Raw genomic sequence first — 27,867 nt, forward strand, 5'->3', positions numbered from 1 at the left:
ACGCAAAAATCAGGAAATTGCTTTCTGAGTTTCTCTGCTCCTCCAGAAGCTGCGCTATAACATTATCTCCTTGAGAAACCCAGCATTGAAACATGTGCAACGACGAGAAGTTGGAGTACTTACATTATAGATATCCACTAAACACACTAGAAAAAGTTAGAGCTGGTGCATTCAGGTGCAAGTGAATTGGTTAACAGTGTGATAAGTCTTAAATACTGCAAGACAACATCTCTGGCACTGTAAATTAATTTTTACAAGAGTGGTGTCTCATTCTTTTAGAGTTTAATTATTGTTGGAGATTCAAAAAAATTATCTTTTTCATTTATTTTTGTCTCTTTTATCTATCGCTCTTTTAATCATACATTTCTTTCCCTCTCTGTATTTTGCTTTCTGTACATGATTTGGCATTGATTTAACTATTCCAACTTACATTTCCTGGTTTAGACTCTGGGCTGAAGTTTAACTTGCAAGAGCATGTGGGTTTGGGAGCAGGTGGGGGAGGGGTTAAAAATGGGGAAATTGGCGGCACGTCAGGAAGCTGGCTCCAAGCTGTCAGCTTCTGCATTTAACTGCAACGTACTAGACTATGTGGAAGCAACCTCCTTCGGAAAGGTGGGTTGTCAATTTCAATATATTTAATTACATAGGTATGAGGAGAGAGCTGGCTGAGGTTGATTGGGTATAACTAGATTAGAAGGTATGGCGGTAAATAACCAGTGGGAAATATTTGAAGAAATTATTCAAAATGTTCAACCAAAATACTTTCCAATAAAAAACAAAAACTCAGCAAGAAAGATCCATTCATGGTTCACTAGGGAAGTTAAGCATAGTATTAGATTAAAAGAAGAGGTTTATAATGTTGCAAAGAATAGTAGTAAGCCTGAGGGTTGGGAGAGTTTTAGAAAACAACAAAGGGTGACCAAAAAGTTGATAAAAAAGGTAACAATAGAATGAGAGTGAACTAGCCAGCAGTATAAAAAATGAGGAGAGTAGCTAAAGTAAACGCTCGTCCATTAAAAGCAGAGACAGAAGAATTAATCATGGGGAATGAGGAAATGATAGAGACATTGAACAAATATTTTGGGCTGAATTTTGTTGAGCTACTGGCGTTGGGCTCTTAGCAGGGCCAACTGGAAGATTCCACCAGCAATGGCCCTCCACAGAGCCCAACACCGGGAATGCTGGGCCCAATCTTCCCAACAGCGGGGTAGCTCCATGGCAGCACATCTGCCGCTCTGCAGTGGCATTCGGATTTCAATACTCAAATCAGTTATTTAAATTCATTTAAATGGAAGCCAGAGTGATCCTGCTGGTAGTTCCAGATCTTCTGAATGATGTGTGGCACTCCTGCGCATTCACTTTCCAGTCCAGGGAAACTGGCGCCACCGAGGTGGAGAAGGGGCGACCTCTGCATTTGTAGTGTAGGGGAAGAGGTCAACTCGGCATTGTCAGCATAGTCGGGTGGGTGGGGGCGGAGGGTTGAACTCTGCACTTAGGTTAGTTGTGGGGGTGAAAGGGGTCAACTCTGCACTTAGTGCAGTTGGGATGGAAAAGGGGTAATCTGGACTTTTCTGGTGTAGTTATGGGGCGGGGTGGGTCAAACTTTATCTTTTGTTGCAGTTGGGAGGGGAACGGAGTCAGCTTTGATCTGTCAACGAAGGCCTGGCAGTCTTTTAAAAATGGAGGCAGCGCCTGCACAGAAACAGGCAGCACTGTCAACGGCATCACCAAGGCTGCCCCTGCCACGTGATTGGGGGGGGTGGTGGCAGCCACCCTGCATATTATAATCAGCTGCCGGGCTGAAGATCGCGGCAACGTGGTGGTGCGCAGCCTATGCGTGTGGGTCGCCATTTTATCCGGCCGTCACTGCTCCCAGGGGCGTGGAAACAAAATTGAGCCCTTTGTGTCTGTCTTCATAGTAGAAGACACAAGTTACATACCAGAAATAGAGGGCAACCAAAGGGCTATTAAAAGTGAGATCTTCAGGACTTAATATCAGCAGAGAAAAAGTATTGGAACTTAAGTGTCTAAAAGCCAACAAATCCCCAGGGCCTGACTGCCTACATCCTAAGGTTCTAATAGAGGTAGCTGCAGAGATCATAGAAACATAGGAACACAGGAACAGGAGTAGGCCATTCAGCTCATCGAGCCTGCTCCGATCATGGCTGATCTTCCACTTCAATGCCTATTTCCCACACTATCCTCATAACCTTTTATGTCATTTGTATTTAGAAATCTGTCAATCTCTACTTTAAACATACTCAATGACTGAGCTTCCACAGCCCTCTGGGGTAGAGAATTCCAAAGATTCACAACCCTCTGAGTAAAGAAATTGCTCCTCATCTCTATCCTAAGTGGCTTCCCCCTTGTTTTGAAATTGTGTCCCCTGGTTCTAGACTTCCCAACCAGGGGATCCATCTTAGCTGCATCTACCCTGTCTATCCCTTTAAGTATTTTGCATGTTACAATGAGACCACCTCTCATTCTTCAAAACTCTAGAGAATACAGGCCCAGTTTCCCCAATCTCTCTTCATAGGACAGTCCCACCATCCAGGGAACAAGTCTGGTGAACCTTCATTGCACTCCCTCCATGGCAATAATATCCTTCCTAAGGTAAGGGGACCAAAACCGCACACAGTGCTCCAGGTGCGGTCTAAGCAAGGTTCTATACAATTGAAGCAAGACTTCACTACTCCTGTATTCAAATCCTCTTGTGATAAAGGCTAACATACATTAACCTTCTTAATTGCTTGCTGCACCTGCATGTTAGCTTTCAGTGACTTATTGGCAAGGACACCTAGGTCCTTTTGTACATCTACACTTTCTAATCTCTTACCATTTAAGAAATACTCTGTACATCTATTCCTCCTGCCAAAATGGATAATCTCACATTTTTCTACATTATATTCCATCTGCCATGTTCTTGCCCACTCACTAAGTCTGTCCAAATCTCCTTGAAGCCTCTTTGCATTTTCCTCACAACACACATTCCCACCTAGTTTCGTGTCATCTATGAACTTGGAAATACTACATTTTGTCCCCACATCCAAATCATTGATATATATTGTGAACAGCTGGGGCCCAAACACCGATCTTTGTGGTACCCCACTAGTCACAGCCTGCCAACACGAGAATGACCCATTTATTCCTGCTCTCTGTTTCCTGCCTGTTAACCAATCCTTAATCCATGACAGTATATTACCTTCTATCCCACGTGCTTTAATTTTGCTAACCAACCTCCTGTGGGGGACCTTATCAAAAGCCTTCTGAAAATCCATGTATACCAACTCCCCTTTATCAATTCTGTTAATAACATCCTCAAAAAACTCCAACAGGTTCATCAAACATGATTTCCCATTTATTTATTTAGAGATACAGCACTAAAACAGGCCCTTCAGCTCACCGAGTCTGTGCTGACCAACAACCACCAATTCATACTAATCCTACATTAATCCCATATTCCCTACCACACCCCCACCATTCTCCAACCACCTACCTACACTAGGGGCAATTTACAATGGCCAATTTACCTATCAACCTGCAAGTCTTTGGCTGTGGGAGGAAACCAGAACACCCGGCGGAAACCCACGCGGTCACAGGGAGAACTTGCAAACTCCGCACAGGCAGTACCCAGAACTGAACCCGGTTCTCTGGAGCTGTGAGGCTGCAGTGCTAACCACTGCGCCACTGTGCCGCCCATTCATAAATCCATTTTGACTGTGCCCAATCAGATCATTATTTTCCAAGTATCCATTAATCACATCCTTTAGAATAGATTCTAGTATTTTCCCAATGACTGAAGTAAGGCTAACAGGTCTGTAATTCCCTGTTTTCTCTCTCCCTCCCTTCTAAATAGTGGGGTGACATTTGCGACCTTCCAATCTGCAGGACCCTCTCCAGAATCTATAGAATTTTGGAAGATGATCACCAATGCATCCACTATCTCCATAGCTACCTCTTTCAACACTCTGGGATGTAGAATATCAGGTTCTGGGGATTTATCAGCCTTCTGCCCCATTAATTTCTCCGATACAGCCTTCTTACTAATACTAATTTCCTTCAATTCCTCATTCCCCCTATTCCCTTGGATTTCTAATTCTGGGAGATTTCTTGTATCTTCCTCAGTGAAGACAGACTCAAAGTAATCATTTGGCTTCTCTGCCATTTCTTTATTTCCCATTATAAATTCACCTGACTCTGCCAGTAATGGACCCAAATTTGTCTTCGCCAAACGTTTCCTTTTTATGTATCTATAGAAGCTTTTATAGTCCGTTTTTATGTTTTTTGCTAGCTTACTTTCATATTCTATTCTCCCTTTCTATGTCAGATTCTTGGTCCTCCTTTGCTGTATTCTAAAATCCTCCCACTCCTCAGGTTTACTACTATTTCTGGCAACTTTATAGGCTTTTTCTTTTAATCTTATACAATCCTTAACTTCCTTTGTTACCCACAGTTGACTGCCTTTTCCTGTGGGATTTTTGTGCCTTGAAGGAATGTATAGATGCTGTAAACTATGTAATCATTCTTTAAAGACTATCCATTGTCTATGCACTGTTATCCCTTTTAATGTATTTTCCCAATCCACCTCAGCCAATTTGCCCCTCATACCTTCAGAATTTCCTTTGTTCAAATTTAACACCTTGGCTTTGGATTGAACTACCTCAATTTCAAACATCATGAAAAATTCTATCATATTATGGTAACTCATCCCTAAAGGTACTTTTACAACAAGATTATTAATTAGCCCTTTCTCATTACATAATACTAGATCTAAAATAGCCTGTTCTCTAGTCGGTTTCTCAACATACTGCTCTCGAAAACCATCCCTAACACACTCCAGAAACTCGTCCTCCACAGCATTAGTGCTCATTAGGTTTACCCAGTCTATGTTCAGATTGCAGTCACCCATGAATACTGTATTACCTATGCTACATGCTTCTCTAATCTCCTGATTAATACCATGCCCCTCACTACTACTACTGTTTGGTGGCCTATAAACAATTCCTACCAGTGTTTGCTGCCCCTTGTTGTTTCTTAGCTCCACCCAAACAGATTCCACATTTTGTTCTGTCGATCTAAGATCCTCCCTTATGAATGTACTGATCCCATCCCTTATTATCAGCGCAACAGCACCTCTTTTCCTTTTTGCCTGTCCTTCCTAAATGTCGAATATCCTTGAATATTCAGTTCCCAGTCTTGGTCACCCTGTAGCCACGTTTCCATTATGGCAATTAGATCGTACCCATTCACCTCTATTTGGACCTTTAAATCATCTACCTTGTTGCAAATGCTGCGTGCATTCAGGTAGAGTGCCCTTAACCTTGTCTCCTTGACATTCTGCATTCTAAGCCTAGCTGATGCTCGTCTTTGTTTTGCCTGCCTTCTAATGTCACTTGCTACTTTTCTACCTCCTGTTACCAGCTTTACTTCCTTCCAATTTGAGCTACCCCTCAGGTTCCCATCCCCCTGACGAGATCATGGATGTACTAGTTATGATTTTCCAAAATTTCCTAGATTCTAGAATGGTCCCAGTGGATTGGAAGTTAGCAAATGTAACACCTCTATTCAAGAAAGAATGGAGACAGAAAACAGGGAACTACAAACCAATTAGCCTGATATCAGTCATCAGGAAAATGCTAGCATCTATTGTTAAGGCAGTCCTAACAATGCACTTAGAAAATCATAGTATGATTAAACAGAGTCAATATGGGTTATGAAAGGGAAATCATGCTTGACAAGTTTATTCGAGTTTTTTTGAGGATGTAACTAGTAAGGTAGATAAAGGGGAGCCAGTAGATATAGTATACTTAGATTTCCAAAAAGCATTCAATAAGGTGTCATGGAATTGAGGTAATATATTAGCATGGATGGAGGATTGGTTAATGGACAGGAAGCAAAGTGTAGCGATAAACAACATGTTTTCAAGTTGGTAGGCTGTGACTAGTGGAGTGCCGCAAGGATCAGTGCTGGGGCCTTAGCTGTTTACAATCTAGATTCATGACTTAATGACAAAGTGACAAGAGTAATTGTATCCAAGTTTGTTAACAATACAAAGCTAGGTGAAAATGTAAGCTGTGAGGTGGACACAAAGAGGCTGCAAAGAGATTTGGATGGGTTAAGTGAGTGGGCAACAAGGTGGAAGAAGGACTATATCGTGGGGAAATGTGAGATAATTCACTTTGGTGCTTAAAAATAGAAAAACAGAATTTTTTTTAAAGGCCTGAAACTTGTAAATGTATGTTCAGAGAGACTTGGGTGTACTCCCACAAGGAACACAGAAAATTAGCATGCAGGTACAGCAAGCAATTAGGAAGGCAAGTGCCATGTTGGTTTTTATTGCAAGCGGATTGGAGTATAAGAATAAGGAAGTCTTGCTATTATTGTATAGGGCTTTGGTGAGACCTCACCTGGAGTACTGTGCACACGTTTGGTCTCCATATCTAAGGCAGAATATACTTTCACTGGAGGCAGTACAGTGAGGGTTTGCTAGATTGGTCCCATTGATGAGAGGCTGAGTAAATTGGACCTATACTCTATGGAGTTTAGAAGAATGAGAGGTGATTTCATTGAAACGTATAAGATTCTGAAGGGACTTGAAAGGGTAGACACTGAGAGGATGTTTCCCCTGCCTGGGGAATCTAGAACACGGGAGCACAGTTTTTGGCTAAGGGGTTGATCATTTAGGGCTGAGATAAGCAGGAAGTTCTTCACTCAAAGGGCTGTGAATCTTTGTGATTCTCCACCACAGAGGGTTGCAAATGCTCCATTGCTGAATATATTTAAGACTGAGATAGACAGATTTTTGATCTCTGAGGGAATCAAGGGCTATGGGGAGCGAGTGGGAAAGTGGAGTTGAAGCAGATCAGCCATGATCAAATTAAATTGTGGAGCAGGCTCAAGGGGCCATTTGGTCTACTCCTGCTCCTACTTCCTATGTTCTTATATGTTAATTGCACAATTACAGCAATATTAACATGGCTTTTGCAATTTAATTATGGGTCCACCAGCTTTCCTGGGCTTCCTGAAACTTGCCAATGAAAGCAAGAACACAACAGCAATTGAGGGAGCTGAAGACATGACAAGGAAATATGTCAATAACTACTGGAACCTCACAGAACAAATCTTGCCTGCTTGCGTGAAAGGTTTTGGTCACAGTACTTGCGCTGAGAGGTTACTTTGGAGGCTACTTTTACAATTTTTGCAGTTATTTTGACAGCTTTGGAGGTTTGTATTTTGGAGCTCTGATCTATCAGATCAGTATGGGTTCTGATTATGCTGTTTTACTTTGGACCTCAGATAAGGACCAAGATAACTAGCAGCATCAACAGGAGCAACAGAAAGAGCATCAGCAGGAGCGCCACCAGCATGAGCAGCAAGGACAACAACAATCTGCTCCTCACAGACTCAGCTCCACAAGAGAGAGGGAATAGCAGTGAGGTGCAGCTCGCAGGAGGCCATACCTGTAACACAAGGTGTAGAAGCAATAGATAAGCTTCCTCAACATGTTGGAACACCAGTGTCTCAGGGATTTCAGGGTCTCAAGTCAGGTGATGGCAGACCTTTGCAGCCTGCTGGAACAAGACCAGCTGCTGTCAGCTGGATCGGGTGGTCATGCTTTACTAGTGGCTGTCAAAGTCATCACCACCCTCAACTTCTCTGCCTCTGGATCCTTCCAGGACTCTACTGGAGATGCTTGCAGGATCTCGCAGTCGGCAGTCAACAAATGGGGAGATGGTGGCCTAGTGGTAATGCCACTGATCTAGTAATCCAGAGGCCCAAGCTAATGTCACCATGGCAGATGGTGGAATTTAAATTCAATCAATTAATAAAAAATATTCAACTAATTAATTTTTTTTTTAAACTGGAATTGAAAGCTAGTCTCAGTAATGGCACCATGAAACTATAAATTGTCGTAAAAACCCATCTGGTATACTAATGTCCTTTAAGGAAGAAAATCTGCCGTCCTTACCTGGTCTGACCTATTTGTGACTGCAGACCCACAGAAATGTGGTTGACTCTTAACTGCCCTCTGAAATGGCCTAGCAAACCATTCAGTTCAAGAGCAATTAGGGATAGGCAACAAATGCTGGCATCCCATAAAAAAAATTTAAAAATGCAAAAGACAGGTTACTGATGGTTTGTTTGTCAGGGCAGAAGATTAAAGGAACAAAGGAGCATAAGAGCAGAAGTAGGCCATACAGCCTGTCAAGCCTGCTCCGGCATTCAATTAGATCATGGCTGATCATCTGCCTCAATGTCACTTTCCTGCGCTATGCCCATATCCCTTGATGTCAAAAAAAACAAACCCAGCTTTTTCAACCTAACCTTATAACTAAAATCCTCCATCCCTGGAACCGTTCTGGTAAATCTTCTCTGCATGTCAACTTTGCCACCGTTGATGCCAGTCAAAATGAGCATTTTTTGCAACTCTAGCTGGCTTCAGGGTAGTATTGACTGCAGGCATATGGCGATTAAGATATCCCCAATTCACCCAGGAGTATTCATCAACCAAAAGGGCCTCCACTCCATCAATTTGAAACTGGTGTGCAACCACAAAAATATGTTTATGCAGTTGTCCACAAGGTTCCTGGTCAGCTGCAATGATGCTTTCGTCCTGTGGCAGTCCACCCTCCCTGATCTCTTCACACCTTGAAGCAGAGTTACCGATTGGCTGCTTGGAACCAAGGGATACCCAGTTAAAACGTGGCTGATGACACCCGTGAGGAACCTAGACAAAGTGGCACGGGAGTTATATAATGAAAGCTAGATGAATCATTGTGCAAGCCATGGGAATACGAAAGATGCGCTTACAGTGACTGGACAGATCTAGAGGAGCTCTTTAAGACGCACTAGCCAAGGTCTCCAGTATGGTCATGATGTCCTACATTCCAAACAACATTGCACAGCAGCGAGATTTGGACTTGCAGGAGGAACAAGGTGCAGAGCACAGAATTTCTTCAGATGATTCCATGGAGGAAAAAGGAGAGGCAGAATGTGACACAGAAAAGGCGACAATTGTGGCACACATTGCTGTCTGGGATGCCCTCATTATTGCAAGGTTCACTTAGTTTCTATTGGTCCACCTATATGACAGCTACATGCAAAAGCCCCCCATTGCTCGGTGTCAATTCTTGTCTTGCCATTCATCAAGCAGCAACCAAAAATTGGCAAAATGGAAAAGTGGTGAAAACAAATAATACTTATGTGGATCAAAAATAACACAGAAATTTAACAATCTAACACTGTGTAACACTCCCATATGCATACCCTTGGACAACTACAGATCTTTTTTCTTCCAGTGGTGCAACTCCTGTGGCTTTAGCAGGCATAGAGGCAGGCTGCTCAGATCCCTGCTGTGACTGCTGAGATGCTCTTGGCCAATGTCCTCTGGGTTTTAAAGCCCATGAAGGCTCTGCAAAGACTACCCTCCCTGTGCAGGGATAGACTTGGCCATCAGGACACAAGGCAGCACGTGGGGCACTGACTGAGGGGAAGAAAATGGGTGGGAAGCAGTAACGCTTTGAGCCGAGTTCTGACTTCCATATTCCCTTTCAAAATCACCCTCTCATGCCCTGCCTGCACTCTCCTGCTAGAAATGAGCTGGAGAATACTTTGCTGCAGATCAGTGGGGTGACTAAGGCTAGGATATCGTGATTCTTATTTAAGATGACATTCATAATGCACATGATATTAATAAAGGCCTTCACGCACTTGTCTGATTGCTAACTTTGATGCTCCATGCAGGTGACCACTCTTTTCATAGGCAAAGCCATCATCACAAAAGCCTGTGATATCATGACACTCATGCTTGAGGCAGACTCTTCCAATCGCTTGGCAAGCATGTTGGAATGCCTGTGAATACATTGCACATTCTTTACTGCTGCTTCCCTTATCCTGAGATTATGATGTCAAGCTCGAGACGCTCCAGCCAGGGGAAGCAGCTTCTCAGCATTGACCCTACCAAGCCCTCTCAAAACTTATACATTTCAATGAGATCACCTCTCATTCTTCTGAAATCCAGAGAGTATAGACCCATTCTACTCAATCTCTCCTCATAGGACAACCTTTCAACCCAGGAATCAATCTAGTGATACTTGGTTGCACCCACTCTAAGGCAAGTATATCTTTCCTTAGATACGGAGACCAAAACTATACACAGTACTCCAAGTGTGGTCTCATCAAAGACCTATACAATTGCAGGAAGATTTCCTTACTCTTGTACTCCAAGCCCTTTGCAATAAAGGCTCATGTAGCATTTGCCAATTGCTAGCTGTATCTGCATTTTACCTTTCTGTGTTTGTCGCATAGGGACACCCAAATCTCTCTGAACACCAACATTTAATAGTCTCTAAATGTTTTTTTTAAATTATGTTTTTCTATTCTTCTGACCAAAGTGAATAACCTCACATTTCTGCATGTTATACTCCATCTGCCACCTTCTTGCCCATCCACCTAATCTGTCTACATCCCTTTTCAGACTCTTAGTGCCTTAGCTTTTCAGCCGCAGTCAGGACCATTTCCGTCCTGACCCCAATAGTTTATGCGGTCCCCCCACCTGCAGGAGCCCCATTCAATTAAGAGCAGTGGGCAGGCTGCGCAAGCAGGAAGGCCAATGGGAACGCCCAAGACTCTGGGCAGCTGGCAATCCCGCCAGGAGAGGTGAGGAACTCTTCTACAGGATGGCCTGTGGCCCACTGGCACCCGCAGCTACGGGGGGGATGGTGGGGGGGGTGGGGGGGGGGGGGGGGTGTGGGGGTGGGGGGTGCGCGGCAAGTGTGGAGGGAAATTAAAGGAAGCCTCGCTGGTCCCCAGCCTACTACCCAGAGGCTGCCTTCTGTCACTTGCTGGGCTTCAGCCTCAGTGGCAGGGTTGTCTGCCCCTAAGTGGGCACCTAATTGTTGCTAATTAGCTACCTGATGCTGCCAGGTGGGTAGCTGATGCCTGTCTTACCTCACCTCTGGCAAGATTGCTCAAAGGTGGGAACATGTTAGGAGGTTGCCCAATGAGAGATTTTCTAAAATTCCTCACTCCTGCCTCCAAAGACACCTCCTGATAAGATTCCGCCCTTTGTGTCCTGGTTTACTTTCCCACTTAGCTTTGTATCATCAGAAAACTTCCTCTGCCTCGTCTTCATTCAGGTTGAGGTTAAAGATCTCAAGAAACTTTTCAAAGCAGAACAGGGAGTTTGCCTAATCTCAACCTACGTCATTAAAAGAGATTAATGAATTGGTCATTCAGTTCATTGCTGTTTGCGGAACCTTGTGTGCAAAATGGCTACTGGGTATATCCACAGAACAACAGCAATCATGTAATTTAATTCATTTCATGTGCAACACTGAAACATCATCAATAACAATATATATTTACCTAGTGCCTTTAATATAGAAAAACATCCCAAGACACTTCATAGAAGTATAATCAGATAAAATGTGATACCGAGCCAAAGGAAGAAATATTAGAAGTGACTAAAGGCATGGTCAATTAGGTATGTTTTTAAGGATCGTCTTAAAGGAGGTGGGGCGAGTTAGGAAGGGAATTCTAGAGTTAGGACCTAGATGGCTGAAGGCATGACTGCCAATGATGAAGGGATGAACAAGAAACCAGAGTTGAAGAAAAGCAGAGTTCTCAGAGGATTGTAACTTTGGAGGAGGTTGCAGAGATAGGAAGAGCCAAGGCCATGAAGGGAGAATGAGAACACAAGGATGAGAATTGTAAGTATAAGGCTTTGTGATCTGGGAACCTATGTAGGTCAGTGTGCACAGGGTAATGGGTTAGAATTTGAGCAGCAGAGTTTTGAACTGACATTACTGAGAGATGTGATATGGTGATATGTAGAAGCAAATTCTTTTTTCTTTCCAGTTTTATGTGTTTTTATGGCTATTTACTGTCTCATACTTTACATCTGAATCTGGTTCAAATATTACAATTATAGAGCACAAATATATCCTCTGAATTCCTACAAGATTAAGTATGCCCACAGTGGCTCATTAAGATTATCCAGTGAAAGCCTGATCCATATTAATCAGAATTGGGTTTGATCTGTACTGTTTTCAGCTGGAGCAAAGCCTTACAATTTCCATCAGCTTCCCTTGATTAAGGAAGGAAAAGTCAAATAGGATTGCTGCTCCTCATCACTGATGGGAGTACTCTGTGTAGTAACACTGCATCCTTTACTCTGTGGAAATAGTACATCCTTTACTCTGTGTAGAAATAGTATATCCTTCAAACAGCGGAACAGCCAATCCTTTGCTCTGTGTGGTAAAGGCAACATTACAGTCAATTTTGATTTTTTCTTCATCTGATGTTCACACACATGTCCTTTTTATCTGACGTCAGTGGATGGTTATCAGTAGCAAGCACATTGGGTGGTTTTTCTTCTTCCTAGCTTGTGGCACTGAAACCAGTTATAACCACTTCAGATAACTTAGGGATCAAACCTCAGGACACTTCTACTGTGCAAGGCCCCAATATTAATACGAAGGCGGCTACTGAGCAGGGAGTGGGGGGGAGGGTGGACATATTAAAGAGGAACTCAGAAGTTAACTGAGCAGGTCAGAATTTGTGATCACAATTGAATTGTACCAAGGTGAGATTCAACTCGTACTTCATGGGTCCACTTAGATAGTTAGTTCGGTTTTCACCTCTACAAACAGGATGGTCTTCACCTGAACCAGAGGGGTACCAATATCCTGGGGGGGAAGTTTGCTAGTGCTCTTCGGGGGGGTTTAAACTAATTCAGCAGGGGAATGGGAACCTAAATTGTAGTGCCAGTGTACAGGATGTTGAGAGTAGTGAGGTCAGGGATATGATTACAAGGACGCAAGAGGGCACTGGCAAGCAAGAACCTGGTTTAAAGTGTGTCTATTTCAATGCCAGGAGCATCCGGAATAAGGTGGGTGAGCTTGCAGCATGGGTTGGTACCTGGGATCTCGATGTAGTGGCCATTTCGGAGACATGGGTAGAGCAGGGGCAGGAATGGATGTTGCAGATTCTGGGATTTAGATGTTTCATTAAGAACAGAGAAGATGGTAAAAGAGGGGGGTGTGTGGCATTGTTAATCAAGGAGAGTATTACAGCGACAGAAAGGACGTTTGAGGACTCGTCTACTGAGGTAGTATGGGCTGAGGTTAGAAACAGGAGAGATGAGGTTACCCTGTTGGGAGTCTTTTATAGACCTCCGAATAGTTCCAGAGATGTAGAGGAAAGGATAGCGAAGATGATTCTCGACAGGGGTGAGAGTAACAGGGTAGTTGTTATGGGGGACTTTAACTTTCCAAATATCGACTGGAAATACTATAGTTCGAGTACTTTAGATGGGTCAGTTTTTGCCCAGTGTGTGCAGGAGGGTTTTCTGACACAGTATGTAGACAGGCCAACCAGGGGCGATGCCACATTGGATTTGGTACTAGGAAATGAACCCGGCCAGGTGTTAGATTTAGATGTAGGTGAGCACTTTGCTGATAGTGATCACAATTCGGTTAGGTTTACCTTAGCGATGGGCAGGGACAGGTATATACCGCAGGGCAAGAATTATAACTGGGGGAAAGGAAATTATGATGCGATTAGGCAAGATTTAGGATGCGTAGGATGGGGAAGGAAACTGCAGGGGATGGGAACAATCGAAATGTGGAGCTTATTCAAGGAGCATCTACTGCGTGTCCTTGATAAGTATGTACCTGTGAGGCAGGGAGGAAGTTGTCGTGCGAGGGAGCCGTGGTTTACTAAAGAAGTTGAAGCGCTTGTCAAGAGGAAGAAGAAGGCTTATGTTAGGATGAGACGTGAAGGCTCAGTTAGGGCGCTTGAGAGCTACAAGCTAGCCAGGAAGGATCTAAAGGGAGAGCTAAGAAGAGCAAGGAGAGGACACGAGAAGTCATTGGTGGATCGGATCAGGGAAAACCCTAAGGCTTTCTATAGGTATATCAGGAATAAAAGAATGACTAGAGTTAGATTAGGGCCAATCAAGGATTGTAGTGGGAAGTTGTGTGTGGAATCAGAGGAGATAGGGGAAGTGTTAAATGAATATTTTGCGTCAGTATTTACAGTAGAGAAAGAAAATGTTGTCGAGGAGAATACTGAGATTCAGGCTACGAGGCTAGATGGGATTGAGGTTCACAAGGAGGAGGTGTTAGCAATTTTGGAAAGTGTGAAAATAGATAAGTCTCCTGGGCCAGATGGGATTTATCCTAGGATTCTCTGGGAAGCTAGGGAGGAGATTGCAGAGCCTTTGTCCTTGATCTTTATGTCGTCATTGTCGACAGGAATAGTGCCGGAAGACTGGAGGATTGCAAATGTTGTCCCCTTGTTCAAGAAGGGGAGTAGAGACAGCCCTGGTAATTATAGACCTGTGAGCCTTACTTCGGTTGTGGGTAAAATGTTGGAAAAGGTTATAAGAGACAGGATTTATAATCATCTTGAAAAGAATAAGTACATTAGAGATAGTCAGCACGGTTTTGTGACGGGTAGGTCGTGCCTCACAAACCTTATTGAGTTTTTCGAGAAGGTGACCAAACAGGTGGATGAGGGTAAAGCAGTGGATGTGGTGTGTATGGATTTCAGTAAGGCGTTTGATAAGGTTCCCCACGGTAGGCTATTGCAGAAAATACGGAAGTATGGGGTTGAAGGGGATTTAGAGCTTTGGATCAGAAATTGGCTAGCTGAAAGAAGACAGAGGGTGGTGGTTGATGGCAAATGTTCATCCTGGAGTTTAGTTACTAGTGGTGTACCGCAAGGATCTGTTTTGGGGCCACTGCTGTTTGTCATTTTTATAAATGACCTGGAATAGGGTGTAGAAGGGTGGGTTAGTAAATTTGCAGATGACACTAAGGTCGGTGGAGTTGTGGATAGTGCCGAAGGATGTTGTAGGGTACAGAGAGACATAGATAGGCTGCAGAGCTGGGCTGAGAGATGGCAAATGGAGTTTAATGCGGAAAAGTGTGAGGTGATTCACTTTGGAAGGAGTAACAGGAATGCAGAGTACTGGGCTAATGGGAAGATTCTTGGTAGTGTAGATGAACAGAGAGATCTTGGTGTCCAGGTGCATAAATCCCTGAAGGTTGCTAACCAGGTTAATAGGGCTGTTAAGAAGGCATATGGTGTGTTAGCTTTTATGAGTAGGGGGGTCGAGTTTCGGAGCCACGAGGTCATGCTGCAGCTGTACAAAACTCTGGTGAGACCGCACCTGCAGTATTGCGTGCAGTTCTGGTCACCACATTATAGGAAGGATGTGGAAGCTTTGGAAAGGGTGCAGAGGAGATTTACTAGGATGTTGCCTGGTATGGAGGGAAGGTCTTACGAGGAAAGGCTGAGGGACTTGAGGTTGTTTTCGTTGGAGAGAAGGAGGAGGAGAGGTGACTTAATAGAGACATATAAGATAATCAGAGGGTTAGATAGGGTGGATAGTGAGCGTCTTTTTCCTCGGATGGTGATGGCAAACACGAGGGGACATAGCTTCAAGTTGAGGGGTGATAGATATAGGACAGATGTGAGAGGTAGTTTCTTTACTCAGAGAGTAGTAAGGGCATGGAACGCCCTGCCTGCAGCAGTAGTAGATTCGCCAACTTTAAGGGCATTTAAGTGGACATTGGATAGACATATGGATGAAAATGGAATAGTGTAGGTCAGATGGTTTCGCAGGTCGGCGCAACATCGAGGGCCGAAGGGCCTGTACTGCGCTGTAATGTTCTAATTCTAATTCAACTTCTCTGCTGCCTTAAACAGGATAACATACCTTATCTCTGGCCTTACAACACATTTCTGATCTTCACCAATTTGATCTGCAGCAAAGTGGTAGGAGTGATGTGGCACCAGCCCATGAAAGGAATGATGGCGAAAGATGACATAGAAGTGGGAACTACACTCAAAGTGCTTCCACTTTTCACCTGTGGCCCTCCTTCAATATGCATCTTGTTTCCCTACGGCCAAGATCTGAAATAAAAACAAAGTGCTGGAAATATTCAGCATCTGTGAACAGAGAAACAGTTAACGTTTCAGGCCAATGATCATTTATCAGGATTGGCATATGTTAGAAATGTAATAGGTTTTGAGCAAGTGAATTGGGGGGGTGGGGTGTAGAAAAACAAAAGGGAAGGTCTGTGATAGGGTAAAGGGCAGGAGGGATTAAATGACCAAGATCTCATGGAATAAAAGGCAAATGGAGTGGTAATAGTTGTAGTAAAAGAAAAAGCATTTGTCTCGAGAGTGTTAATGGCAGAATAATGAACAGCTCTGTCCAAAAGCAAAAACATAAGAGACAAGTTTAAGACTGGTACATGGTCTGAAATTGTTGAACTCAATGTTGAGTCCAGAAGGCTGTAAAGTGCCAATCAGAAGATGAGGTGCTGTTCCTCGAGCTTGCATTGAGCTTCACTGGAACACTGCAGCAGGGCGAGGACAGAAATGTGGGTGTGAGAGCAAGGTGGTGAATTATTTTATATCTGTCTTCACAGTAAAAGACACTAAAATTAGGGTATAAAAGGGATGGAGGAACTTGCAACCATCACTATCACTGGAGAAAAAGTACTAGGAAATCTAATGGAACTAAAGGCTAACAAGTCATCTGGGCCTGATGGTCTGCATCCTAGGGTCTTAAAAGAAGTGGCTGCAGACATAGTAGATGTATTTAGTTGTAATCTTCCAAAATTTCCTAGATTCTGGAAAAGTCCCAGCAGACTGGAAAACCACAAACCCTTATTCAAGAAAGCAGGGAGACAGAAAGCAGGAAACTGTAGGCCAGTTAGCCTAACATCAGTCATTGGGAATGCTGGAATCCATCATTAAGGAAGTACATTTAGAAAATCATAATGCAATCAAGCAAAGTCAACATGGCTTTATGAAAAGGAAATTGTGTTTGACAAATTTATTAGACTTCTTTGAGGATGTTACAAGCAGGATGAATAAAAGGGAACCAGTAGATGTCGTGTATTTGGATTTCCAAAAGGCATTTAATAAGGTGCCACATAAAAAGTTACTACACAAGATAAGAGCTCATGGTGTTGGAGTTAATATATTAGCATGGATAGAGGATTGGCTAACTAACAGGAAACAGAGAGTCGGGATAAATGGGTCAATTTCAGGTTGGCAAATTTAACTCATGTGGATGAAGGGACAGAGTGTTTTGTAGCCAAATTTGCTGACACTACAAATATAGGTGGAAAAGCAAGTTGTGAGGACACAGACAGTCTGCAACAGAACATAGATTTAAGTGAGTGGGAAAACATTTGGCAGATGAAGTATAATGTGGGAAAATGTGAGGTGATCCACTTTGGTAGGAAGAGTAGAAAAGCAGAATATTATTTTAAATGAAGTGAGACTGCAGAATGCTGTGGTACAGAGGGATCTGATTGCCCTTGTACATGAATCACAAAAAGTTATTATGTAGTAATTAGCAAGTAATTGAGAAGCCAAATGGAATATTGGCCTTTATTGCAAAGGGAATGGAGTATAAAAGTAGAGAAGTCTTGCTACAATGGTACAGGGCATTGGTGAGACCGCACCTAGAGTACTGCGTACAGCTTTGGTTTCCATATTTAAGGATGGATATACTTGCATTGGAGGCAGTTCAGTGAAGGTTCACTAGGTTGATTCCTGGGATGAAGGAGTTGTCTTATAAGGAAAGATTGAGCAGGTTGGGCCTACACCTATTGGAGTATAGAAGAATGAGAGGTGATCTTATTGAAACATATAAGATTCTGAGCAGCCTGGACAGGGTAGATGCTGAGAGGATGTTGAAGGAATCTAGAACTAGAGGGCACAGATTCAGAATAAGGGATCTCCCATTTAAGACAGAAGCGAGGAGGAATTTCTTCTTTCAGAGGGTTGTTCATTATTGGAATTCTCTATCCCACTGAGCAGTGGAAGCTGGATCATTGAATGAATTCAAGGCTGAGTTAGACAGATTTTTTGATCTACAAGGGTCATGGGGGCAAGCAGGAAAGTGGTGGTGAGGCCACATCAGATTAACCATGGTCTTTTTGAATGGCGAAGCAGTCCCGAGGGGCCGAATGGCCTACTCCTGCTCCTATTTCTTATGTTATGTACATCAGCTGTGCATTGATAGATAAATATCCTTTTCCGTTTATAAAATTCTTTGTTGTGGTGGTAGTGCTTGGATTGCTACATGTTCATAGTCAATGGCATCCTGTATCTGGAGAAATCCAGCCAGAGATGTGAACCCAAATGCCCGCTCATTCTGGCTATTGTCAACACTGGGGAAATGTACATAATAGTCAGCCTTGGCAAACAAGCCATCAGTGATGTGCCATATGCATTTATGTGCAACCAACTGAGAGAGCTTGGATATGTTGCTGGTAGTCCCCTAGTCCCCTGCTATGTCCAGACTGGCCAAGAGAGTGTGGGAAAATGGCGCACTGACACGGAACACAAAAGTCCGAGTGTATCAGGCCTGTGTCCTCAGTACCTTGCTCTACGGCAGCGAGGCCTGGACAACGTATGCCAGCCAAGAGCGACGTCTCAATTCATTCCATCTTCGCTGCCTTCGGAGAATACTTGGCATCAGGTGGCAGGACTATAACTCCAACACAGAAGTCCTTGAAGCGGCCAACACCCCCAGCTTATACACACTACTGAGTCAGCGGCGCTTGAGATGGCTTGGCCATGTGAGCCGCATGGAAGATGGCAGGATCCCCAAAGACACATTGTACAGCGAGCTCGCCACTGGTATCAGACCCACCGGCCGTCCATGTCTCCGTTATAAAGACGTCTGCAAACGCGACATGAAATCGTGTGACATTGATCACAAGTCGTGGGAGTCAGTTGCCAGCATTCGCCAGAGCTGGCGGGCAGCCATAAAGACAGGGCTAAATTGTGGCGAGTCGAAGAGACTTAGTAGTTGGCAGGAAAAAAGACAGAGGCGCAAGGGGAGAGCCAACTGTGCAACAGCCCCAACAAACAAATTTCTCTGCAGCACCTGTGGAAGAGCCTGTCACTCCAGAATTGGCCTTTATAGCCACTCCAGGCGCTGCTTCACAAACCACTGACCACCTCCAGGCGCGTATCCATTGTCTCTCGAGATAAGGAGGCCCAAAAGAAAGAAGTCCCCTAGAAGGATCTAGAGGTGAAAAAGTGAGGATGGTGGTCACTTTCACAGCCTCTGGTAATGTGTGGCCATCAGGTCCAATAGTGCTGCTGCCATGGATAGTAATGGCCTTCCTCTTCTGATGTGCTGTCAAAACACATTCAATGCACCTCCCATTCTGATCTTGTCAATTTGATGTCTTCAAAGGTAGAAATAAGCTGTATCCACAAAAGTATTCTCTCCCAAATATTTGCCAGAGGGAACTGAGGCACCAGCTGCAATAAGTGAGCTTTTATTCAGATGGAACAATGTGAAGTTTAAACACCTCCCTGAACTGCTGCTTAAATTGCCACAGTTTCCCAAGTCCCGAGAAACCTGTGCTGCACAAGTTAAATTTGCAGTCAAGTTAAAGACAATTTATAGAGAATTTATTAACATCTTGTAAGGATGTTAATTGAGCTAATATGTATCCACTGCATCAACTATTAAATCCCTGACTTCAGCGTGTAGGTTTCTCATCGGCATCCAAACACACCTCTGTTAAACCCAGAAATAGACGCATTGGAATAGGGTTGTGCCCCAAATTGAAAAATCAAAACAATTTAACCCCCACCCGCTTCCAACTCAACTGTTCTTGGGGGTTAAAATTACCACCATAACTCTATTGCAATGTATTTAGCAACTGAGTTTTTATAGGAGCATGCTTCTTTTTTTAAGCAGCGTATTTCTTTCGTAGATGATTGAAGTTCTGCCTTTAGCATTTCTGCCAATTGGAAGGAACACCTAACCTCTTACATAAATAAAACAAAGTGCTGGAAATACTCAGCAGGTCTGTCAGCAGTTGAGGATAGAGAAACAGAGTTAACATTTCAGGCTGTGACCTTTTATCAGAACTGTTCTATGGAGAGGCAGTCACAAGAACACAAACAATACTTCCAAAACTGGAATCTAGCGAGAATGAGAATTTGAAGGAGTTTAACTGAAATGATAAGTAGGCACAGAATATGATCTTAAAAGTTAGCTATAGCTTAACAACCATTTCTCGTAAGAATGGCAGGACAGAGGGAAAACTGATGTGCAATTCCTGCATTGTGTTGTGATTAGCAGATGTCAGCATGGATAAACACATTTGTTGGAAGTGTCTCTAACTGAAATGGCTTGAACACAAGATTTCAGGACTTGTAGTGGAGTTGGAGACTATCCAATGTTAGTGTCTAATAAGTTCTGTTAATGGATGTTAAATACCAAATAGTTAGAGGTAATAGGGTGAACAGGTGTTGGATGTTGATTAGTTCATTGTACTTAGATGGATATATAAAGAGCCAGCCAGCACTAGTTGGCTGTTGTTAAGAGTGGAGAATTCAGCTCTGTGGCAAGCAATACATAGACTCCACCAAAGCACCCTAGTTTCAGTGTCTTCTTCACAAACAGGCTTGGAAGTTTCTCTAACATCCAACACACCAGCAAATGAGAGGTTTCTGCAGCAAGAGTTTCAGAGTGTAGTCACTCTGTTGAGAGATAGGGAGCTGGAAGTTGAAGAAAGGAAGAAATGTCTAGAACAAAAACATCCAAAACAAATTATGCTCTCCAAACAAGTTTGATGTTTTGGCTGCCTGGGGAGAGGATGCAAACTTTAGGCAGGACCCTCAAGTGGATTACAATAGCACCAAAATATGAGATGACTCAAGGAAATGAATTTAGCAATGCAGCCAGAAATGCATTATTAATAAAAGATTCAATAGAGGGATGGAAGCTATAACTTTAGGGAAGAAAATCTGCTGTCCCTACCTGGTTTGGCCTACTTGTGACTCCAGACCTGGAACAATGAGGTTGACTCTTAACTGCCCTCTAAAATGGCCTAGCAAGCCATTCTGTTTTCTGTAGCAGTTCGGTACAACTTGAAAAAGAATAAAACCAGATGAATCACCCAGCATCGACCTAGGCACTGGAAATGACAATGGCTCACCCTGCCCAGTCGACCCTGCAAAGTCCACTACATTTCGGGGACTGGTGCCAAAATTGGAAGAGCTGTCCCACAGATGAGTTAAACAACAGCCTGACATAGTCATATTCACTGACTCATACCTTACAGCCAATGTCCCAGACTCCACCATCACCAGAGGTGGGTATGTTCTGTCCCACTGGCAGGACAGACTCACCTGAGGTGGCAGCACAGTGGTATACAGTCAGGAGGGAGTTGCCCTGGGAGTTCTCAACATTGACTCAGGACCCCATGAAGACTCATGGCATCAGGTCAAACATGGGCAAGGAAACCTCCTGCTGATTACCAACTACTGCCCTCCCTTGGCTGATGAAGCAGTACTCCTCCATGTTGAACACCACTTGGAGGAAGCACTGAGTGTAGCAAGGACACAGAATGCACTCTGGATGGGGGACTTTAATGTTCATCACCAAGAGTGGCTAGGTAGTTCCACTACTGACCAAGCTGGCTATGTACTGGAGAATGTATGTGCTAGACCGGGCCTATGGTGGGTAGTGAGGGCACCAACAAGAGGGAAAAACCTGCTTGACCTCGCCTTCACTAACTACTTGTCGCAGTTGCATCTGTCCATGACAGTACTGGTAGGAGTGACCACCGCACAGTCCTTGTGGGGACAAAGTCCTGTCTTCACACTGAGGATACTGCCCATCATGGTGTTTGGCACAACCATTGTGCTAAATGGGATAGATTCAGAACAGATCAAGCAACTCAAAACTAGGAATCCATGAGGCGCTGTGGGCCACCAGCAGCAGCAGAATTGTAATCAACTACAACCTGCAACCTCGTGGCCCAGCATATCCCTCACTCAACCATTACCATCAAGCCAGGGGACCAACCCTGGTTCAATGAAGAGTGCAGGACAGCATGCCAGAAGCACCAGGCATACCTAAAAATGAGCTGCCAATTTGGTGAAGCTACAACATAGACCTACATGCATGCTAAACAGCAGAAGCAACATGCGATAGACAAAGCTATGAGATCCCACAACCAACGGATCAGATAAAAGCTCTGCAGACTTGCCACATCCAGTCGTAAATGATGGTGGACAATTAAACAACTGACGGGAAGAGGAGGCTCCACAAATATCCCCAACCTCAATAATGGGAGAGCCCAGCATGTCAGTGCAAAAGATAAGGCTGAGCCATTCACCTTCAGCCAGAAGTGCCGAGTGGATGATCCATTTCGGCCTCCTCCTGTGGTCCCCAGCATCACAAATGCCATTCTTCAGCCAATTCGATTCACTCCACGTGATATCAAGAAACAGCTGAAGGCACTGGATATTGCAAAGGCTATGGGCTCTGACAACATCCGGGCAGTAGTACTGCAGACTTGTGCTCCAATACAGCTACAACACTGGCATCTACCCAACAATGTGGAAATTTGCCCAGGTATGTCATGTCCACTAAAAGCAGGACAAATCCAATCCAGCCAATTACTGCCCCATCAGTCTACTCTCGATCATCAGCAAATTGCTGGAAGGTGTCACCAACAGTGCTATCAAGCAGCATTTACACAGCAATTACCTGCTCACCAATGCTTAGTCTGGGTACCGCCAGGGCCACTCGCCTCCAGACTTCGTTACAGCCTTTGTTCAAACATGGAAAAAAGAGCTGAATTTATAAGGAGAGAGTGACTTCCCTTGACATCAGGGCAGCATTTGGCAGAATGTGGCATCAAGGAGCCCTAGCAAAACTGGAGTCAATGGGAATCAAGGGAAAGCTCTCCACTGGGCGGTTTCATACATGGCACAATTGAAGGTGATTGTGGTTGTTGAAGATGAAACATCTCAGCTCCAGGACATCACTGCAGGAGTTCCTCAGGGTAGTGTCCTAAGTCCAACCATCTTCAGCTGCTTCATCAATGACCTTCCCTCCATCATAAGGTCAGACGTGGGGATTTCACAAATGCTTGCGCAGTGTTCAGAAGCATTTGCAATTTCTCAGACACTGAAGCAGTCCATGCCAATATGCAGCAAGACCTGGACAACATTCAGGCTTGGGCTGATAAGTGGCAAGTAACATTCGTGCCACACGAGTGCCAGGCAATGACGATCTCCAACAAGAGAGAATCTAACCATCTCCCTTTGACATTCAATAGCATTACCATCATAGAATCTCCCACCATCAATATCCTGGGGGTCAGCATTGACCATAAGCTGAACTGGACCAGCCACATAAATACTGTGGTTACAAGAGCAGGTCAGAGGCTAGGAATCCTGCAGCGAATAACTCACTTCCTGATTCCCCAAAGCCTGTCCACCATCTACAAGGCACAAGTCAGGAGTGTGATGGAATACTCTCCACTTGCCTGGATGGGTGCAGCTCCAACAAAACTCAGGAAGCTCAACACTATCCAGGACAAAGTTGCCCATTTGATCAGCACATCATCCACCACCTTCAACATTCACTCCCTCCATGACCGCTGCACTGAGGCAATAGTGTGTACAGTATACAAGATGCACTGCAGCAACTGGCCAAGCCTCCTATAACAGCACTTTCCAAACCCGCGACTTCTACCACCTAGAACGACAAGAGCAGCAGATGCATGGGAACACCACCACCTGCAAGTTCCCCTCCAAGCCACACAACATCCTGACTTGGAATTGTATCGCCATTCCTTCACTGTCACTGGGTCAAAAACCTAGAATCCTTCAGTAACAGCACTGTGGGTGTACCTATACCAGATGGATTACATTGGTTCAAGAAGGCAGTTCACCACCTTCTAAAGAGCAATTAGGGATGAGCAACAAATGCTGGCCTTGCCAGCGATGTTCACATCCCATGAAAGAATAAAAAAAAGTTCCTGATCCTTTGTTGCCTTCCAGCTGCTTGGGAAAGGCACAGGAAAAGATTATGAAAGGGGAAGAAAATCAGCCAATCATGGTCCACATGAGGGCCAATGATGCTGAGAAAAAATAGGCCTGAAGTACTGAAAAAAGAAATTGAGATTAAGAAGTAGGTTGAGGAGCAGGACTTCAAGGATGGTAATCTCTTGATTACTTTCCCAACCACATGTTCGAATAGGAAAGGAAAGAAAGTTTAGTGAGCCTAACATGTAGCTGAACGGGTGCCTTAAATCACAAATAACATACTATGTGATAGTTTACCTTTGTCACAATCATTCCTTGTCCTTCTCGACCTGTGTCTGCAGCCTTAGACATGGTTAACCATGCCATCCTCCTCCAACACCTCTCCACCAGCGTCCAGCTGAGTGGGACTGCACAAGCCTGGTTCCATTCTTATCTATAGACTCGTAGCCAGAGAATCACCTGCAATGGCTTCTCTTCCTGCTCCACACCATTACCTCTGATGTTCCCCAAGGATCGATCCTTGGCCCCCTCGTATTTCTCATTTGCATGCTGCCCCTCAGCAATATCATCTGAAAGCAGAGCGTCAGTTTTCACAAATGCTGACGACACCCAGCTCTACCTCACCACCACCTCTCTCGAATTTTCCAATGTATCTAAATTGTAAGACTGCTTGGCTAACATCCAGTACTGGATCACAGAATCACAGAATTGTTACTGTGTAGAAGGAGGTCATTTGGCCCACTGTGTCTGCACTGGCTCTCCGAATGAGCAATTCATCTAGTGCCATTCCCCCACCTTCTCCCCGTAACCCTGCACATGCTTCCTTTTCGGAGAACAGTCTAATTCCCAGTTGAAGGCCTCGATTTAACCTGCTTCCACTACACTCTCAGGCAGTGCATTCCAGATCGTAACAAATTGCTGTGTAAAAATGCTTTTCCTCATGTCGCATTTGCTTCTTTTGCCAATCACTTTACATCTGTGCCCTCTTGTTCTCGATCCTTTCACGAGCGGGAACAGTTTCTCCCTATCCACTCTGTCCAGACTCCTCATGATTTTGAATACCTCTACCAAATCTTTTCTCAGCCTTCTCTCCTCCAAGGAAAACAGTCTTTTTAAGCCCAGCTCTGCTCCCACTGTTTCCCGCCGCTCTTCAATTGAACTCTCGCTCTCTCTTAAGGATGAACAGAAATTTCCTCTAATTAAATATTGGGAAGGTTGAAGGTATTGGAGGAGAATTTTATGCTGTCCCCCACGGTGGCATAAAATTGCGTGGGATGGTGGTGGGGAGTGCTGTTTCCTGGCTCCAGGGCAGTGGGGAGAGGGCGGGGGGTCCCTCATTAAAAAGCACAATGCCTGAATGAGAGACGCAGCATCAGGAAACGGGGGACCCACTGAGGGCCAACCCCCTGCCCTTCCTGCCGACCCTCCTCCCCCATGATCCCCATCCCGTGAGACCCCTTCCGCCCTGACCTACCTGAGGCCTGGTTCCCACAACGCTTCTCAGTCTCCGGTAGGTGCACCTGCAGCAGCAGCCACTGCCTCCACATTGACACTGCGGCTTCTGGCCTTTGATTGGCTGGCAACTCTACAAAGGCGGGACTTCCGGCAACCAGGTCCTTGATCCTACGGAAGACCCGCCGCTGTCCACTTAAGTACCTTATTGGCACTAAATTCAGGGGCCTTCCGAAGAAGAGGCGAAGTGGGGATCTCTGCGTTGGTTTCTCAGGACGTCGAGACCCCTGCCACCAGGATAAAATACCCCTATTGTCTTCAGTTCCCACTACAACTCTGTTTCCTAACCACTGACTCCTTTCCCTGGCAACTGCCTGAGGCTGAGCCAGACTATTCACAACCTTGATGTCATATTTGACCTAAAGATGAGCTTCTGACCACATATCTGCGCCATCAATAAGACCGCCTATTTCCACCTCCGTATTTTGCCCGACTGTGCTGCTGCCTCAGGTCAACTGCTGCTGAAACCTTCATCTATGCCTTTGTTACCTCTTGGCTTAACTATTCCAATGCACTCCTAGTCAGCCTCCCATATTCTACCATCTGTAAAGTTGAGGTCATCCAAAACTCCGCTGCCTGTGTCTTACTTGCACCAAGTCCCAGTCACCATCTGTGCTCGCTGACCTGCATTGGCTCCCGTTTAAGCAAGACCTTTGATTTTAAAATTGGTAGGGGAATCAAAACTAAGATGTAGCGTTAGGAGAAACAATATGCACAAAGGATTGGGAGAGACAATTAGCGCTAGAGTAAGGTCAGGCAAACCCCCTACCTGCCAAGACTGAGGCACACATTATTTCGCTACATGAACATTAAAAACTTAAAATTTACAAGGCCTTGACTGGAAAGACATTTGCATAGTACCAGACAAAGTGGAAACAAAGGGAACCAGTCCCTGCCCCCCACTCCCTCCAATACACAGAAGAGACCTAGTCAAACCAGTCAGTCACGTGACCATCTGCTGGCCAACTAGGGAGTTTTCAACCAGAAAAGCAAATTTTGAAATCAGAAAGCGATGTGTTCCCAGTTGGAACTGAAGCAGAACTCTCTCCTGCCAGCTTCCATCTCCTTCCCATGGAACTGAATCTTGTGAAAACACGTGAAACTCAAAGACTGGGCCCCAACGAAAAGCAAAACTAAATACAAAAGGATTACAGTGAGCTTGAAGCACCGTAACAAGATATTGCCTCAAAGTGTTCCACCTTATTTTTTCTTCTCTTTTCTGTCCCTATCTGCATGTGTGTATCGTATGTGCATGCTAGCGTGAGCACATCGTATATCCATAGGCATGATACGTATTAGAGTTAAAGTTTTAAGGTTTAATAAAATTTCATCTTTCTTCTTTAAACCTGAGAAAGCCTGTGTGAATTGGTTTCTTTGTCTTATAATTGGAAAACTGTGAACAAGGATTCACAAAGGGGAGCTCAAAACAGAATATGTTTAAAATTAAACCCTGTTACAATAAGACCAGGTGACGATAGTAACAGACCCCTGGACACTTTTCGCACCTGGTTGTAACAGTAAGAAATAGTAAGGTATTAGGTGGGTCCAGATGGGAATGCAGTAAGTTCTAAATTAGGCTTACTGTGCATGTATGTAAACACAAGAAGCATGATAAATAAGGTTGGTTAGCTGCAGGGACAGATAGCTGCCTGGGAAAAAAATGTTGTGGCGATATTGGAGACCTGGCTCAAAAAAGGCCAGAACTGGGTACTAAATATCACTGTAAAGGTCTTCAGGAAAGATAGGGAAGAAAAAAAAGGAAGAGGCGTGGCAGTATTGATCAAGGAGAATATTACAGTGCAGGAGAGAGAGGATAGCATAGAGGGGTCAACAACTGAATCTATTTGGTTAGAGTTAAGAAGCAATAGAGGTACCATTGCACCCCTGGGTGTATTCTTTAGGCCACCAACTGGTGAGAAAGATATACAGGAGCACATTTGCACAAAAGTTACATCTATATCATCCTGTAATGTAAGGCTTTCCTCCTCACTATCTACGACACCACCAATTTTCGTGTCATCTGCAAACTTACTGATCATACCTCCTATATTCATGTCTAAATCATTAATGTACACTACAAACAGCAAGGGCCCCAGCACCGATCCCTGTGGTACACCACTGGTCACAGGCTTCCAATCGCCAAAACAACCCTCGATCATCACCCTCTGCCGCCTGCCACTAAGCCAATTTTGGATCCATTTTGCCAAATTGCCCTGGATCCCATGGGCTCTTACTTTCTTAACCAATCTCCCATGCGGGACCTTATCAAAAGCCTTACTGAAGTCCATGTAGACTACATCAACTGCTTTACCCTCAACTATACATCTAGTCACCTCCTCGAAAAATTCAATCAAGTTTGTAGACATGAGTGATGTGGAAGAGGAGATGGATTTGAGCGTTCAGGTTTACAAGATATTAAAAGCAGGCAGAGGAATATTGGGTTTTATGGCACAAGTTATAGAATATAACAGTTGAAATTGTGTAGAATTTGTATAAATGCACAGATGAAAT

This window comes from Heterodontus francisci, chromosome 4 (assembly GCF_036365525.1).
Source record: "Heterodontus francisci isolate sHetFra1 chromosome 4, sHetFra1.hap1, whole genome shotgun sequence".
NCBI classification, from domain to species: domain Eukaryota; kingdom Metazoa; phylum Chordata; class Chondrichthyes; order Heterodontiformes; family Heterodontidae; genus Heterodontus; species Heterodontus francisci.